General features: G+C 34.1%; 1 non-coding gene across 1 annotated transcript; it reads left to right on the forward strand.

Annotated features, from left to right (window-relative positions):
* The first annotated feature begins 1,060 nt into the window (after positions 1-1,060).
* LOC121204423 (small nucleolar RNA R71) lies at positions 1,061-1,167 on the forward strand. The gene has a single exon (XR_005899348.1). It is a non-coding gene; the product is annotated as a small nucleolar RNA R71 (small nucleolar RNA).
* Positions 1,168-19,115: the final 17,948 nt, after the last annotated feature.

Genomic DNA, 19,115 nt, shown 5'->3' on the forward strand with positions numbered 1-19,115 from the left:
TTAGTCCTTCAACTTTTCATATTTACACTTTAATCCTTCAAATTTTTTGTATTTACTCTTGGGCCACAAAACTTTTCTCACTTTTACAATTTAATCCTTTCTTGAATCAATATGTCATAATATACTTCCCAATATTGACATAACTCAAACTTTCCCTTTTTGTCACTTTATTTCCTTATTTTACTATATCACGGATAATATTTTACAATAAAAATTTTCGGGGTATTACATTGGGTCATTTTGGCCTACCTCATTCTTTCCTTTACTTACCACCGTTTCTGGCCTAAGTTTTGCAACTAACCCTTCTTCATCTTGAATGGCAATCGCGTTGAGTTGCTCCCTTGGGTTAAATTCAGTGTTGCTTGGCAGGCTACCTTATGGTCGTTCGGAAATTAACTTGGTGAGCTGTCTAATCTGAGTTTCGAGCCCCTAGATTGATGCTTGTTGATTTTTGAGTGTCGTCTCAGTATTCTGAAAATGAGTTTCTGAAACCAAGATGAATTTGGTTAGCATCTCCTCAAGGTTTGGCTTTTTCTCCTACTAATACAGTGGTTGCTGAAAGTCTGGAGGGGGTGGTGGTTTCTAATTTTCTTGGCCTCCCCATGAAAAATTTGGGTGGTTCCTCCAATCTGTATTGTAAGTATTGCTATAAGGATTGTTTTGAGATCGAGGATTATTACCCATGTAATTTAACTGCTCGTTCTCCATGTTGTGGCCATAAGGTGGGTATTCTGAAATGCTTGATCCACCTCCACTTGCTTCGCACTGCTTTACTGGGTGAACTTGTGAAAAATTAAGAAAACCATCAATTTTCTTATTCAAGACTTCTACCTGATTAGAAAGCATGGTGACCGAATCGACGTTATAAACGCCGGCTGTTTTCGTTGGCTTTGTCCTCATGACTTGCCATCGATAATTATTCAATGACATCTCTTCTATAAATTCATAGGCATCTTCAGGTGTCTTATTATTGATGGTTCCGCCAGCAGCTGCGTCAACCATTTTTCGAGTCGAAGGATTCAAGCCATTATGAAAGGTTTGAACCTACAGCCAAAGTGGTAACCTATAGTGAGGGCATCCTCACAAAAGGTCCTTGTATATCTCCCATGCATCGTAGAGTGTTTCTAAATTCATCTGCACAAAAGAAGAGATATCATTACGTAATTTAGCCATTTTAACTGGCGAAAAATATTTTAATAAAAACTTTTTGGTCATTTGCTCCCAAGTAGTGATTGACCCCCGTGGTAACGAATTCAACCACTATTTAGCTTTGTTTCTCAATAAAAAAGGGAATAACCGAAGGCGAATGACGTCATCAGAAACGCCATTAATTTTAAATGTATCACATAGTTCTAAAAAGTTTACCAAGTGAGCGTTGGGATCTTCATCCTGCAAACCATCAAACTGAACAAATTGTTGTACCATTTGAATTGTGTTAGATTTCAGATCAAAAGTATTTGCAACTACAGCAGGTCTAACTATGCTCGATTCAGTTCCTGTTAAAGAAGGTTTAACATAATCATACATTGTACGCGGAGCAGGATTCTGATTAATAGCAATCGCAAGAGGTAGTAGATTTTCTTGGTTTTCAGCCATCTCCTCGGTTGTGGTTGAAGTATCGTCCTCTTGTTCTTCTGTGTATCATAAGCTTCGCCTTATTTCTCTTCGGTTTCTGCAAACTGTGTGATCGATCTCATTATCAAACAGTAATGGTTCTGACAAGTTTCTTCTGGTCATAAACTAGAAAAACCTGTCAGAAGAAAATAAATGAAGAATTAGAAATAAAAATTTAAATTGGAATAAAAGTAAAATGGCTAAAGTAATAAAAATCGAGTGTTCCTAATATCTTAGTTCCCCGAAAACGGCGCCAAAAACTTTATGCGTAATATTCGTAACAGGTTTTAAAATTTTATAAATGAATCGTTCTTGAGACTAACTTATTATCACGATTTAAGGCAAGTGTACCTATCGAACAGTAGTATAGTTCAGCAAGACCGGATTGTCGAACCCAAAGGAACTACGAGTACTAGTATTTACTTTCTTTTTATTATCTAGCCTAAATATTAAGAGGTTTGGTTATTTAAACTAATTACTAACTAAGAATGCACAGAAAGAAAATTTGGGAAAATACTTTTGGAAAAATTCAATTGATTAAGACAATACCTAAGGAAAAATCCACCTAGACTTCACTTGTTATTTGACTCTGAATCAGACAATTTATTTATTTGACTTGATCCGTAGAAATCCCTAAGTTATATTATTATCTCTCTCGAGACTAATAACGTTTAACCTTAGGTTGAATAATTGAAATCTCTTTCTAATTAACACCCTAGAATTGCATTAACTCGATCTATGGATTCCCTTATTAGGTTTCACCCTAATCCGAAAAAATCTTATCACCCTATCTCTAGGCGTGCAATCAACTCCGCTTAATTATGACAAATTTACTCTTAGACAGGGTCTATTCCTCCTTTGAATAAGAGCTTAACTTGAATCAATGTCCTGGAATATCAAAACAAGAATTAAGAACACATAATTAAGAACAAGTCAAATATTTATCATACAATTCAGATAATCATAACAAGATCCATCTTAAGTTTCATTCCCCTTAGGTATTTAGGGGGTTTAGTTCATACTTGTGAAAAAAAATATCTCAAAAGCATAAAGATAACAAAACATAAGAAAACCCAAAACTCCTGAAGGAACTTGAAGGGAGATCTTCAATCTTGATGATGAATCCGGCTTCTGAGATGGATCAATCGGCTTTCCTCGAGTAATTCCTTGCTTCCTACTCAGCGTCCCCCTTCTAAGTGCCTCCTCAGGTGTTTAAATAGGCTTTAGAATGCCTAAGAGCCTCCAAAATTGGCCTTTTCTGAATAGGGTTATACTTGGGCTCGGCAGGGACATGCCAGTGTGACACGCCCGTGTACGATTACTCCAGCCCATGGTCAAGGCTGTTGAACAGGCACTGACGTGTAGTATACCCGTGTAAGTCGTGCTTCAATCCTGCCAAAGAGACACTGTAATGGCCTAAATTCAAGGTTATCGGAATAGTGGTTTCGTAACCACAAATCTGATTTAAAGAGAAATTTATTTCAATATTTTTGCATGAAAATTGATATGATAGGAAAATCATATAAAAATATTGATAAAAATTTTTTTTATCGATTTAGTGGTTAGTTAGAAAAAGAAATTATTGAAGAAATTGAGTAAAAACAAGGTATCGGGACCTCTATCTCCTAAAACCTCGTAAAACAGAGTCAAAAATAATTTTATAAATATTTATGAAATGTTAGTAATGTGGTATTAAAATTTCGTTAGGAAATTTTAATATTTGGGTAGTCAATTAAATGAAAATGACTAAATTGTAATAGGTGTAAAAGTTGCTAGAATGATTAAATAGCTTAAGAGTCTAATGAGAAATGATTTAAAACGCAATTAGACCCAAAATTTATTTGAGCTGTACGGAAAGGGCATGAAATCAGCAGGAAAATTGATAAATTAAAGGCAAAATTGGAATATTACAAAATTAACTAAATAAAACTAGGACTAAATAGGAAATATCTAGATTTCTCTTCATTTCTCTTCAATTCCAGCAGCTACAAATGCCACAGGAGGGTTCTCTAAGCTGGTATTCCATACTTTTTGCACCAAGTGAGTTCATCCTTGCCTTTTTCTTGTAATTTTTGTGTTTCTAAGACTTTTATAACTAGGTCCTACTATTAAATTCATTAGTTTTCTATTTCATGGATAAAATTGAAAGTCACCATGGTTGATTTCTGTAAGTTTATGATGAAATAGAATGAATTTAAAGCTTAAATTTGTTTATGAGATGATTTTATTAGGTAATTTCAATAGAAATTGATTTTTAGGACCTAATTGTGAAAATGCTTGAAATTAAAGTCTATTGCTGAAATTCTGATTCCTAAAGGTTGTAAACTAGTTTAAGGTGATAGAATAAAATGTTAATTTTGAAAAATAAGCTCAATTGAGAGGCTAATTGAGTAGGGACGAAATTATCATTTATTAAAAGCTTAGGGAAAAAAATGGTAATAAACAACTTGCACAAAAATAGTTTGGACAGCAGCAGTAGACTAACTTTGAAAAATCACCATAAATTTTATAAATCGAATTAGAAGATGAAAAAAATATGTAATTAAAGCTTATTAAGTCTAGTTTCTCATAGAAAAAATAGTGTAAGCAATGGATTTGTAAATTTTGAGATATAATTAATTTTGTGAGACAAGGTCAGAATGAATTCGGGTTCCCCTGTTCTGATTTTGAAAAATCATAAAAAATTGGATAAAAATAATTATGGGCTCAAATTTATATGTATAAAATCATGAATGAGTCTATTTTTAATAGAAAGAAACAAGAACATCATTTGAATCCTGTATGAAGAGATAATTAATTTTTAGTGAAGAAGGGTCAGAACTATCAGACAGCAGAACAGGGGTGACTTTAAAGAATAAACTGTACTTATTCGCTAAACCAAAAATTCTGAAAATTTTATGGTAAAAATATATATGAGTCTAGTTTCAGTAAAAATTAACGGATATTAATTTTGATTTCCGTATCTCAAGTTATAAATAATTTAGTGACTATGACTCAAATAGACAGCTTTAAATAAACTATAAATAATAATAGTTGAATTATAGAGAATGTTGCATATGAACATGAAATGTATTAAATTGATAATTAAATTTATTTATTTAGATCCAGAAATACGAAGCTAGATCGAGGAAAGGAAAAAGTTCAGGATTAGTAGATTTTTTTTCGTTTACAAACAAGTATCAAGGTAAGTTCGTGTAACTTGAATTATATTCTTAAATGCTTGAGATTGTATGTTATTGATGTGAATATGATTTGAATGTTCATTGTATGAAAATTAATAAAACATTGATATATTTGATAAAATGGGAAGAAATCCCGGTTGAATGAAAGGAAAATTTGATGGATCTCTGAAAAGGAATTGATGGTAAAAAGGATCTAGCCCGGACAGGTGATCCTATCTTGATATAGCCCTCCCGAAGAATATGTGTAAAATGGATTTAGCCCGGACGGGTAATTCGAATTAGGGTCTGAATTTAGCCTGGACTGGTAATTCAGATCCAAGCTCATTAGAGTAATTGTCGTTGCAGGGGATTTAGCCTGGACTGGTAATCCGACAATACTCTATGAGTTTATATTACAGAGGATTTAGCCTGGACTGGTAATCCCGCTGCAAGGTTGAGGTTCGCGGGAGTGTGCTCTCTAAAATGGAAATGTGCGCACGTGAATATGAATTGACGGACCCGGAATTGTACACTAAAAGTGTACCTCTGCAAATCCATCGAAATTTCGATAAATTCAACGGGATAAATATGGAAAAATAACAATGAAATGGAAATTATGATATTGATGAGCTCATCAATCATGGTATATATTATTGGTACATGGAAATTATTGTACTAACTTGAATGTTGAGTTTGTGCATATTAGGGTAATAATGCATTGAATGGATATATGAATGTTTATTGTATTGTATTGAAAATATTAGGTAAGTATAATTCTTGTTACATGAGCTTACTAAGCACGAAGTGCTTTCCCCGTTTCCTTTTTCCCTGTTGTGTAGTGTTAAGAGCTCGGAGGTCGAATTTGGTCAGAGACACATCACACTATCAACCTCAGGATTTCCGTATATAAAGAAACTTTATTTTGGAAATCAATGGCATGTATAAGCTAATAAAGTAAATGTTAACGTGAAATGAATATAAAGTTAGCCATTAGTATGGTTAACAAACCTGGTTTTGAGTATGTGATGACGTTATCTTATAAATATGCATGAATTTATCTTGAAAATATGTTGAATTGGTTTGGTTGAAGTGGATTGGTCTCGATTTAATATTGCAGGAAAGGTTAGATATTTATAAAGGGGCTATATTGAATATAAAAAAAATAAAAATCGTAAACTCCGGTAATACCTCGTACCTTATTCCGGCAATGAATACGGGTAAGGGGTATTACATTTGTTGGTATCAGAGCTACGGCTTAGCTGGTTCTAGGATCGATGTAGCAAATACGGGATTAACTATACATGCCATTTAAATTATTATTGATAGTGTGATATCTCCTGACCATTTAAAATGTGTTTTTCTTATAGTAAATATCTACCGACCGAGCTCAATCTGGGGAAGCTGAGAGTCATGCTCCGGCTTCAGTACAAAGAGAAGAAACTAGCAGTAGAAGGCCCGAGACAGAGGGTCGAGGGGAGGAGGTAAAAATAGCCTTCTTTCAAATGATGAATGAATGGTTTAGTCAATACTCAAGAACTAACCCTATAGTGCAGCAAGTTCAAGCTCCCCCTCCTACTCCTCCACCGGTTCCCGAAATCCCACAGGGTACAGGTACTGAATCTTTCAGAAAAGGGAAAGCTCCAATAGATAAAATTCGAAAATATGGGGCCGAAGAATTTCGAGCAGCTGTTGATAATGATTCCGAACGAGCTGAATTCTGGTTAGAAAACACTACTCGGGTTTTGGAGGAATTATCTTGTACACCAGAAGAATGTCTGAAATGTGTCGTCTCACTGCTAAAAGACACAGCTTACCATTGGTGGAATACTAAAGCTTCAGTTGTTTTGAAAGAAGAAATTACATGGGAATTCTTTCAGACCGAGTTCAGAAAGAAATATATCAGTCAGAGGTTTCTCGATCAAAAGAGAAAAGAATTTCTTGAGCTGAAACAGGGTAACAGATCAGTATCTGAGTATGAAAGAGAATTTGTTCGATTGAGTAAATATGTTCGAGAATGGGTACAGTCAGAAGCTGAAATGTGAAAACGATTTGAAGAAGGGTTGAATGAAGACATTAAGCTACTAATCGAAATTCTTGAAATTCGAGAGTTTGCTACATTGGCAGAGAGAGCTTATAAAGCAGAAGAATTGAGCAAAGAAAAGAAACAGGCTGAGAGGGAAGCTCGAATTTTTAGTAAAAGACTGATGGGAAAATCCCAGCTTTCTGCTTCAAAGAAATTGAAGAAGTACCAGGATCGTTCTACCTCAGCCACTGGGTATTCGAGTAGAGAGCGAGGTTCTCAACGCACTAATCCAAGACCTTCCACTCCATCAATGACCAGTGTTGGCAGTGTTGGCACTCCTAAGCCGAGATGCCAGTACTGTAATAAAGTTCATTTTGGTGAATGTCGATTAAAGAGCGGGGCTTGTTACCGATGTGGTTCTTTTAACCATTTCCTCAGAGATTGTCCAAAAAGGGGTGAAAAAGAAGCTGAACAGATTTCGAAACCGAGTAATCCAGTTTCCAGAGGTAGACCACCTCGACCATCTGGTAATGTAAGTGGTAGCCGAGGAGCTATGAAAGATATTGCAGGTAGGTCTGAAGCACGAGCACCTGCTAGGACATATGCCATCCATGCCAGAGAAGATGCCTCAGCACCTGATATTATTACTGGTACATTTTCTTTACTTGATACTGATATTACTGCATTGATTGATCCTGGATCTATGCATTCATATATATGTGTTAAACTTGCAATTGTTAAAAATTTTTCTGTTGAACCTATTGAATTTGTGGTTAAAGTCTCGAACCCGCTGGGCCAGTCTGTGTCGGTGGATAAAATTTGTAAAAATTGTCCACTGATGTTAAAAGGTTATTGTTTCCCGACTGATTTGATGTTATTGCCATTTGATGAATTTAACGTATTATTGGGCATGGATTGGTTAACCCAGCATGATGCGGTAGTAAATTGTAGACAAAAATATATTGTGCTAAAATGTCAGAATGGTGAGTTGCTCCAGGTTAAATCTGATCAGACAGAAGGGTTATCTGATGTGATTTCAGTAATGGCAGCACAGAGTTATGTCAAAAAAGGGTATGATGCTTACTTGGCTTATGTACTCGACACCAAGGTATCTGAGTCAAGGATACAGGCAGTTCCAATAGTATGTGAATTTTCTGATGTGTTTCTAGAGGAATTACCAGGGTTGCCACCAGAAAGAGAAGTGGAATTTTCCATAGATTTGATTCCGGGAACTACTTCGATTTTCATAGCTCTGTACCGAATGGCTCCTACTGAATTAAAGGAGTTAAAGACACAGTTGCAAGAGCTTGTTGACAGGGGTTTTGTCCGACTGAGTCATTCACATTGGGGTACTCCGGTTCTGTTTGTGAAAAAGAAGGACGGGTCTTTAAGACTGTGTATCGACTACCGGCAGCTTAATAAAGTAACCATAAAGAATAAGTACCCGTTACCCCGGATTGATAATTTATTTGATTAGCTGAAAGGTGCTACTGTGTTTTCAAAGATTGATCTTCGATCAGGTTATTATCAGTTACGGGTAAAGGAGTCAAATGTGCCAAAAACAGCCTTCAGAACCAGGTACGGACATTATGAGTTTCTGGATATGCCGTTTGGGCTAACTAATGCACCTGCAGTATTCATGGATTTGATGAACCGAAAATTCAGACCGTACTTAGACAGATTTGTAGTAGTATTCATTGATGATATTTTGGTTTATTCTCGGGATGAAGAAGAACATGCACAACATTTGAGAATTGTGTTGCAAATTCTGCGAGAGAAGCAGTTATATGCTAAATTCAGTAAATGTGAATTTTGGCTCTGAGAAGTGGGTTTTCTTGGATACATTGTATCTGCCGAAGGCATCAGGGTAGATCCAAGTAAAATCTCAGCTATTGTCAATTGGAATCCACCAAAGAATGTATCTGAAGTTAGAAGTTTATTGGGTTTAGCTGGTTATTATCGGAGATTTGTACAGGGATTCTCTACGATAGCTTCTTCGATTACTCGATTATTGCAGAAAGATGTAAAGTTCGAGTGGACTGGTGAATGTCAGCAAAGTTTCAACCGATGGAAAGATCTACTAACGAAAGCATCTGTATTAGTCCAGCCTGAACCGGGTAAGGAATTTGTTATTTATAGTGATGCCTCATTAAATGATTTAGGTTGTGTCTTAATGGAAGAAGGTAAAGTAATAGCCTATGCTTCAAGACAACTTAAACCACATGAAAGAAATTACCCAGTACATGATCTTGAATTAGCTGCTATTGTATTTGCGCTGAAGATATGGCGGCATTACTTGTACGGTGAGAAATGTCATATTTATACTGATCATAAAAGCTTGAAATATTTGATGACACAGAAAGATTTGAATTTGAGATAGCGCAGGTGGCTTGAACTGATAAAGGACTATGATTTGATTTTTTATTACCATCCAGGTAAGGCTAATGTTGTAGCTGATGCTTTGAGCCGGAAATCTCTGTTTGCTTTACGAGCTATGAATACCCGGTTATCATTGACTGATGATGGTTCAATCCTAGCAGAATTAAGAGCTAAACCGACATTTTTACAGCAAATAGATGAAGTTCAGAAGAATGATGAGAAGTTACAAGTTAAACGGGCACAGTGTGAGTCAGGTAATGATTCTGAATTTCAGATTGGTTTTGATGGTTGTTTATTATTCAGAGGTAGGGTATGTATACCTCAGAATTCAGAGCTCATACAGAAGATTCTACGCGAGGCTCACAGTGGTACTATGTCTGTACATTCGGGGAGTAATAAAATGTATAATGATCAGAAAAAGATGTACTGGTGGTCGGGAATGAAACGTGATATCTCTGAATTTGTATCAAGGTGTTTAATATGTCAGCAAGTTAAAGTTGAACATCAGGTACCTTCGGAGTTACTTCAGCCAATTACTATACCAGAATGGAAATGGGAAAGAATCACTATGGATTTTGTATCGGGGTTACCTTTGTCTCCGAGGAAAAAAGATGCTATTTGGGTGATTGTTGACCGATTGACAAAGTCAACGCACTTTATTCCGATACATATGGATTATTCTTTAGATAAATTAGCTGAACTATACATATCTGAGATTGTCAGGCTACATGGAGTGCCTGTCTCTATTATATCAGATAGAGATTCCCGATTTACGTCTCATTTTTGGGACAAATTGCAAGAAGCCTTATGTACTCAGTTATATTTCAGCACTGCATTTCATCCTCAGACAGATGGTCAATCTGAGCGTGTAATTCAAGTATTGGAAGATATGCTACGATGTTGTATACTAGAGTTTGAAGGTAATTGGGAGAGGTATCTACCTTTGAGTGAATTTTCTTACAATAATAGTTATCAGTCCAGTATTAAAATGACTCCGTATAAAGCTTTGTATGGTAGAAAATGTAGAACACCGTTATATTGGACAGAACTCAGTGAAAGGAAGATACATGGGGTTGATTTGATCCGGGAAACAGAAGAAAAAGTAAAGGTTATTCGGGATAGTCTAAAAGCAGCTTCCGATCGTCAAAAATCATATGCCGACCTTAAACGAAAAGAGATTGAATTTCAAGTCGATGACAAGGTATTCCTAAAAGTGTCTCCTTGGAAGAAAGTTCTTTGATTCGGTCGAAAGGGTAAACTGAGTCCAAGATTTATCGGGCCATATGAAATCATAGAAAAAATTAGACCGGTCGCTTATCGATTGGCATTACCACCGGAACTTGATAGAATCCATAATGTTTTTCATGTATCTATGTTACGATGATATCAATCAAATCCTTCACATGTTATTTCTCCAACAGAAGTAAAGATTCAACCGGATATGACTTACAGTGAAGAACCGGTCAAGATATTGGCACGGGAGAGAAAAGAGCTTAGAAATAAAAAGATAAATTTGGTAAAAGTATTGTGGCAAAAGTACGGGATTGAGGAAGCGGCATGGGAACCGGAGGAGGCAATGAGGAAACAATACCCAAACCTCCTTACTGGTAAGATTTTCGATGATGAAAATCCTAAAGGGGGGAGAGTTGTAATGACCTAAATTCAAGGTTACGGAATAGTGGTTTCGTAACCACAAATCCAATTTAAAGAGAAATTTATTTCAATATTTTTGCATGAAAATTTATATGATAGGAAAATCGTATGAAAATATTGATAGAAATTTTTTTTACTGATTTAGTGGTTAGTTAGAAAAAGAAACTATTGAAGAAATTGGGTAAAAACAATGTATCAGGACCTCTATCTCTTAAAATCGAGTCAAAAATAATTTTATAAATATTTATGAAATGTTATTAATGTGGTATTAAAATTTCATTAGGAAATTTTAATGTTTGTGTAGTCAATTAAATGAAAAGGACTAAATTGTAATAGGTGTAAAAGTTGCTAGAAAATTAAATAGCTTAAGAGTCTAATGAGAAAGGATTTAAAAGGAAATTAGACCCAAAATTTATTTGGGCTGGACGGAAAGGGCATGAAATCAGCAGGAAAATTGATAAATTAAGGGAAAAATTAGAATATTGCAAAATTAACTAAATAAAACTAGGACTAAATAGGAAATATCTAGATTTCTCTTCATTTCTCTTCAATTCCAACAGCTAAAAATGCCATAGGAGGGTTCTCTAAGCTGATATTCCATAATTTTTGCACCAAGTGAGTTAATTCTTTCCTTTTTCTTGTAATTTTTGTGTTTCTAAGACTTTTACAACTAGGTCCTACTATTAAATTCATTAGTTTTTGACTTCATGGATAAAATTGAAAGTCACCATGGTTGAGTTATGTAAGTTTATGATGAAATATAATGAAATTAAAGCTTTAATTTGTTTATGAGATGATTTTATTAGGTAATTTCAATAGAAATTGATTTTTAGGACCTAATTGTGAAAATGCTTGGAATTAAAGTCTATTGCTGAAATTCTGATTCCTAAAGGCTGTAAACTAGTTTAAGGTGATAGAATAAAATGTTAATTGAGAAAAATCAGCTCAATTGAGAGGCTAATTGAGTAGGGGCGAAATTATCATTTATTAAAAGCTTAAGGGAAAAATGGTAATAAACAGCTTGCACAAAAACAGCAATAGACTAACTTTGAAAAATCACCATAAATTTTATAAATCTAATTAGAAGATTAACAAAATATGGAATTAAATCTTATTGAGCCTAGTTTCTCATAAAAGAAATAGTGTAAGCAATGGATTTGTAAATTTTGAGATATAATGAATTTTGTGAGACAATGTCAGAATGAATTCAGGTTCCCCTTTTCAGACTTTGAAAAATCATAAAAAATTGAATAAAAATAATTAGGGGCTTAAATTTATATGTATAAAATCCTGAATAAGTCCATTTTTAAGAGAAACAAATAAGAACATCATTTTAATCCTGTATGAAGAGATAATTATTTTTTAGTGAAGAAGGGTCAGAACTGTCAGACAGCAAAATAGGGGTGACTTTAAAGAATAAAATGTACTTATTGGATAAACCAAAAATTCTTAAAATTTTATGATAAGAAGATATATGAGTCTAGTTTCAGGGAAATTAACGTATCTTAATTTGGAGTTCCGTAGCTCAAGTTATAAATAATTTAGTGACTATAACTCAAATAGACAGCTTTGAATAAACTATAAATAATAATAGTTGAATTATAGAGAATGTTGCATATGAACATGAAATGTATTAAATTGATAATTAAATTTATTTATTTAGATCCAGAAATACGAAGCTAGATCGAGGAAAGGAAAAAGTTCAGGATTAGTAGATTTTTTTTGTTTACAAACAAGTATTAAGGTAAGTTCGTGTAACTTGAATTATATTCTTAAATGCTTGAGATTGTATGTTATTGATGTGAATATGATTTGAATGTTTATTGTATGAAAATTAATGAAACATTGATATATTTGATAAAATGGGAAGAAATCCCGGTTGAATGAAAGGAAAATTCGATGGATCTTTGAAAATGAATTGACGGTAAAAAGGATCTAGCCCAGACGGGTGATCCTATCTTAATATAGCCCTCCCGAAGAATGTGTAAAATGGATTTAGCACGGACGGGTAATCCGAATTAGGGTCTGAATTTAGCCTGGACTGATAATTCAGATCCAAGCTCATTAGAGTAATTGTCGTTGCAGGGGATTTAGCCTGGACTGGTAATCCCGCTGCAAGGTTGAGGTTCGCGGGAGTGTGCTCTCTGAAATGGAAATGTGCGCACATGAATATGAATTGACGGACCCAGAATTGTACATTAAAAGTGTACCTCTGAAAAATTTCGATAAATTCAACGGGATAAATATGGAAAAATAACAAGGGAATGTAAATTATGATATTGATGAGCTCATCAATCATGGTATATATTATTGGTACATGGAAATTATTGAACTAACTTGAATGTTGAGTTTGTGCATATTAGGGTAATAATGCATTGAATGGATATATGAATGTTTATTGTATTGTATTGAAAATATTAGGTAAGTATAATTCTTGTTACATGAGCTTACTAAGCACGAAATGCTTACCCCGTTTCCTTTTTCCCTATTTTGTAGTGTTAAGAGCTCGGAGGTCGGATTTGGTCGGAGACACATCACACTATCAACCTCAGGATTTCGGTATATAAAGAAACTTTATTTTGGAAATCAATGGCATGTATAAGCTAATAAAGTAAATGTTAACGTGAAATGAATATAAAGTTAGCCATTAGTATGGTTAACAAACCTGGTTTTGGGTATGTGATGATGTTATCTTATAAATATGCATGAATTTATCTTAAAAATATGTTGAATTGGTTTGGTTGAAGTGGATTGGTCTCGATTTAATATTGTAGGGAAGGTTAGATATTTATAAAGGGGTTATATTGAATATAAAAAAAATCGTAAACTCCGGTAATACCTCGAACCCTATTCTGGCAATGAATACGAGTAGGGGGTATTACAGATACGGCTATGTGACACGCCCATATGAGGAAGTCCAGGCCCTGTTGATTTCTCACGTAGGTCTATTTTTTCCGTTTTCGGCCCGTTTTTCGCTTTTTTTACTCTCCTATGCTCATCTAAGTATAAAACATGAAATTAAAGGATTAGGAGCATCGAATTCACCAATTCTAAGGAGAAACCATCCATAAATGTGTTAAGCATGAGATAAAAATATGTATAAATTACGGTTGATCAATGACACAATTGTGTACCTACTTTAGTGGTTATGTGTTCTGGGAAGTGTCTGAGTGGTCCCAAGTTCAAGTCTTAGCTTGGGAAAAATTTTGGTTTTTATTTGAATAAGGCCTTGCCTTTGGTTATTAGGTTTATAAGTATTTGCTTACTAAAATATGCAATAATAGGTCTACGGGTCTGATGGATAAGTAGAGTGTTGGTGTGAAGGAGGTCTTGGGGTTCGAGTTTGATCGGAGACATTATTTTTCCTGCAAATTTCGACTAAGAGTTTGTGTTTTATCGGAAGTCTAAGTTGTGGGGAGTTGGTAGAGAGAATTAAAGGGAATAGGTTGGGGGTTATCAGATTTTTGGCTGATATCTTTTCAGTTTTCTTTTCTTGCTCCTACTAAATTTTACCTCCCCTCTCCCTGCCAAAATTTCCCCATCTCCTTTCTTTCCAATTCTGCTTCTACTTTTACTGAAATAATACATTCTCCCCGTCTACTATGGTGATTCTTTGTGCGGTATCGATAAGTGAGATTTTGAGTATTGTAAGATGTGTTTTAAGGTTCTAATAGGGATTATATTGTTTCCTTGGCAGCGGTGAATTCTGAACAGAGGGACTCGTCTTTCATGGAGTCTTAGTCTAATCTTTTGAGGCATTGGGGGTAAGATCTAATCGTTTGACAATTGAGTTGGTTTCGAAATCATTCTTGTTCAACTGTTAAACGATTTGCCAAGTGAAATATTGGTCAATTTAGGTTCTGGAGTGCTTGGGAGGGATTTCGTGACAAATTCAAACCTGGTGTGTGCTCCAATTGCACAGAAAAGGGGTTTCCATGAAAGTCGAAAAGCTCTCTGTCGATGTTACATTGGCGTGTGGTCGCCCGTGTGGTAGGCCGTGTGGCAATACGAGGGCGTGTGGTCGACGAGCCAGGTAATAAGTACGCGACACGGGCACAGCTAAATAGGCCGTGTGGGACACACGGGTGTGTGGGCACACATGGGCGTGTGGAATTTTGGGCCAGGTCATGTGATCCATACGGCCCAGGCTAATTTGGGCCGTGTGGGCCCACACGAGCAGGCTACATAGGCGTGTGGGCCCATTTTTCTGTAATATACTTTAAGGTTGCACGGGTCGCTCAAGTCGACTGTGGCCTATCATAGGGTCGGTAAGGATATCTTAGACCCTTATTATTGTGATCTGATTTTGTGATGTATGCACTAGTGTGTTATACTTAGCATGTTTATCTGTTCTGTTCTAGATATAAATGTGTGACTGTTAACCTGTATTATAGCATGCCATGTTGTATGATGCATTGCATTGGGTGGGTTTGATGAAGTGAAGGAAGTATCTGAAAGGCTTCTTAAGCTTGTTATTTGGCTGCTAATCTGCATAATTATGACATGTGCCGCATTATGGTACTTTATGGTGTGTAGGGTTAGATGGGTCGATTTTATCCCCATATTTGGTGTGTAGGGATGGATGGGTCAATTTTATCCCTACATGGTATGTTGGGTTGGATGGAGTTGGTGTGTAGGGTTGGTGGGCATGTTTCTGTTATTCTGATCTGTATGCATGATATATATGAATCTGTTTTGAATGGGCCAAAGCTCATACCGCACTGTTAAGGGCTCAAGCCAGAATTATGGCTGTATTCTGTGATTTGTTTGTATGCATGCTGAGCTGTGGGATGTACACACTGAGTTTGCGAAAACTCAACCCTTCTGTTCTATCTGCTCAAGTAATCCCCAGCATTAGGCATATCGGTGTAGCGGAGGACTCGACAGTGACCACGATTACATACATTTTGGTTTATGAACTTAATGTTTTTGCTTTACTCATTATTTTTGGGAGTTTTAATATAATTTGGAACTTAGACTCTTGGATTTAATTTGGGTTTTTGAACTGTGATTTGGAACATAATCTGCAATGCTAAAATATGGTTTTCCTAAAATAAACTAAGAGGTTTCGTAAATAAAAAGGGGTTTTAAATATATATTTATATTGGTTTCGAAAGCTTCCTCCAAACAGTTCAATTATTTCACGTTTTTCTCGACCTAAATTAACAGATTTTATGTATCAAAACAGTTTTCAAAAAACACTCTCATGTGACATTGCCAGATTCGGCCACAACGTCTGAGCCGGTTTTGGGGTGTTACAGATATTATTTATTAATAATTGACTTTTTCGTAAAGAAATATGTAATGATTACCATTGGATAAAATAAGATCATTTTGGGTGAGCAGAATTGACTCAAAAAGATTAAATATATCCAATAAGAATAACACACTTACGACAATATCATTGGACAATGACTCATCAAGTTGCTTTCATAATGATATATATAATAAGGGAGAGTTCAATCATCGTGCTTTAGTGTAATGACTCCATGATTAAATAATGTTGTAATTAATAGGCTAATAGATAAAATTTAATTACATATTATTAGAGCCCTAATTATATATGTCCAATGGGTCCTTTCACTAGCTTATAATAACCTAAATTAAATTGTGTGTAGAACCGATACTATGGAATAAATGAAAACGACAGTCAAGGGAAATAGATCACATGTATCACTATTCACAGTAAATAAATTTTCTCGCTAAGTACAAAATATGACTTAGAAATTAAATTAATTTCTTCAAATTATTATTTAATCAATTATTATTTAATCAATTGTAATTAAATAATTAAAGTTTAAAGTGAGAATTAAATTTTAGTCGTCGCAGTTTTATTGAACAAAGAAATTAAATATATTTTCTCATAGATTTTAATACGATAAAGTTGTCATGATTTTAAGGGAATTAGAATTGAATTGAAAAAATAATTTAATTGGATTAATTAATTAATATTCTAGAAATAGAAAAATAGTTATTGAGTTAGATAAATTATAAGTGTTGGATAAAATTCCAGATAACACATCTAGTTATACTCAATACAAGACATGAGCCTGAGTGCCCATCTCATATAATGAGGTGCGGCAAGCCCTAGTGTTCCTTAGGGTTGTCACCACATTGGTATTCCTCTTATGTTAGAATATTTTACTTTTAATTAAAATTTTATTATTTAATTACCCATTGTTTAAGTAGAACTCTTATATTGTTTTCATATTAATAGGCTATGCAGGATGACCTAATAACAACATTGATAGAGCGTCGTTATTCTTTCAATAAATAGTGGCAATTTATTTACAAAAATAAATTCTATTTTTTTTGAAAAGTTTAAAGTTTTTCGATTTCCATGGAGAGAATTAACTTACCTACTAAAAGTTAATAAAAGCTTCCATTTTGTGTGTTTGGTTCATTTTGTTTGATTCTACATTCAAAGTAATTTGCGGTTCAAGGATTAGGGTGTGCATTCAGTTGGTTTGATTTTTTATACCAAAAGTTGAATAAATCGAATTATCCATATAAACCGAATAAATCGAACCAACCTAGGGACAAAAACTAAATAAATCGAACTAAAATTTTTCGGTTCGGTTCGATTCGATTTTTAGATTTTTTTTTAGTTGAAAAAAAAAAGATTTCTAATTGAGGTACTTATAATTTTATTTTCTTTCATTTTCTCATATAATTATCTTCTTTCTTCAATTTAGTATACCCTAATACTTTTATTTTTATTTTTTTTCAAATTTATTATAAAAATATTAAAAATTAAATCAAACAATTTTAATGAACTCAAAAAATATTTATTTTCTTACATGGCAAACATATAAATGAATATCATAAAATTTTTAAATTTTCAATTTGGGTTTTAATTTTAATGGGTTTAGGCTACTAAGAGTATTAAGTTTTAATGAGTATTTGGGTTTAAGGTTCAAATTTAAGTTTAGGTATGAAAATGGATTATGGGCTTTTGGCCTTGTGGGTTATGGCTTATTCAGTTTCAAAATGTCAAAATTGAAAACCGAGCGAATAAACCAATTAAACTGAACATAAAAAATGAATAAACTGAAAAAAAAAAGGTTTTTCAGTTCGGTTCACTTTGATTTTTTTTTATTTTAGAATTTTTTTGCACAAATCTATTGATGATAACGGATAAGATTATTTGATAGAAAGCCAGAAAACGACTTAAACCGCCTCGCACAGAGCACATGTAATAATTCGATTAAGGGTTTATTAGTATAAACATCACATGGCTCGACTTTAAGAAAAATTTTAAACTTCCTCTATGCTTAAAAACATTGTTTTCTAAACCAATTTTCCAACATAAACTAGTTTCTAATGTCACGTGCATTGCACATGAATTTACATATTTTTAATTTATTAAATAATATATTTTTATATTTTCAAATATATATATATGTTATACCCCTCCACTACTTGGACATATGTCAGCAAGACAGAAGGTGTTCCCTTTCGACGCCAAGTATCTAGGCTAGCCACCCGCTCATACTTAGGGAGCGACACCCTTTTGTTACCAAGACCATCCGTTTTTAGATGTAAACATTCATCAAGTGTGAACACGTTCTCAATACAATAAGTAGTCTATTTAAGTATAACTACCTCATACCGAGTACACAACAGAATGGGCCTCGTGGTATACATCCTTCACATCCATGAATATCATTTACGCATTTGGTGGGACTAAATATTTATCCCGTCACCTCATATAAGTGGACAAGAGGGTCTCTCATATAAATACCATGCGAATGATGAAAAAAGTATCGTCCTTTTGAAACCCTAAAGTTACATTGAGCAAATCTCTCTACTCTCGCTCTTAGTTAGCTTGTCCACTTGTTCTTGTCCAACTCCTCACCTCTTTAGACAAACTACCCTCTGGAAAGCCATCACTATCTCCTTGGTTGTTGGACTTTGCACCAACAATATATATCTACTAATTAAATAAGGATTAGTTTAATTTATACTAAAAGTCAATTGGTTTTAAAAAAAATTGAGAGAATAAAATAATGTTGTAAAAATAATGAAAAAAATGAATTAATACATAAAACTATTAAAATAATATGCAAATTTGAAATTATATAAGAAAGTAAATATGAAAGATATTTATACTAAATTAATGATCACATTTAATAATAATGATTTAAAATAATAACTGAAATTTGACCTTCTTCCCAAAACAAGCCAAACTATTTTCCATCTACACCAAACAAATAATGGATAAATAAATAAAAACGGATTTAAGATTACTTGTTTTACATAGTATAAACAACTTACAAAAAAAT

This window comes from Gossypium hirsutum, chromosome A07 (genome assembly GCF_007990345.1).
Source record: "Gossypium hirsutum isolate 1008001.06 chromosome A07, Gossypium_hirsutum_v2.1, whole genome shotgun sequence".
Classification (NCBI taxonomy): Eukaryota; Viridiplantae; Streptophyta; class Magnoliopsida; order Malvales; family Malvaceae; genus Gossypium; species Gossypium hirsutum.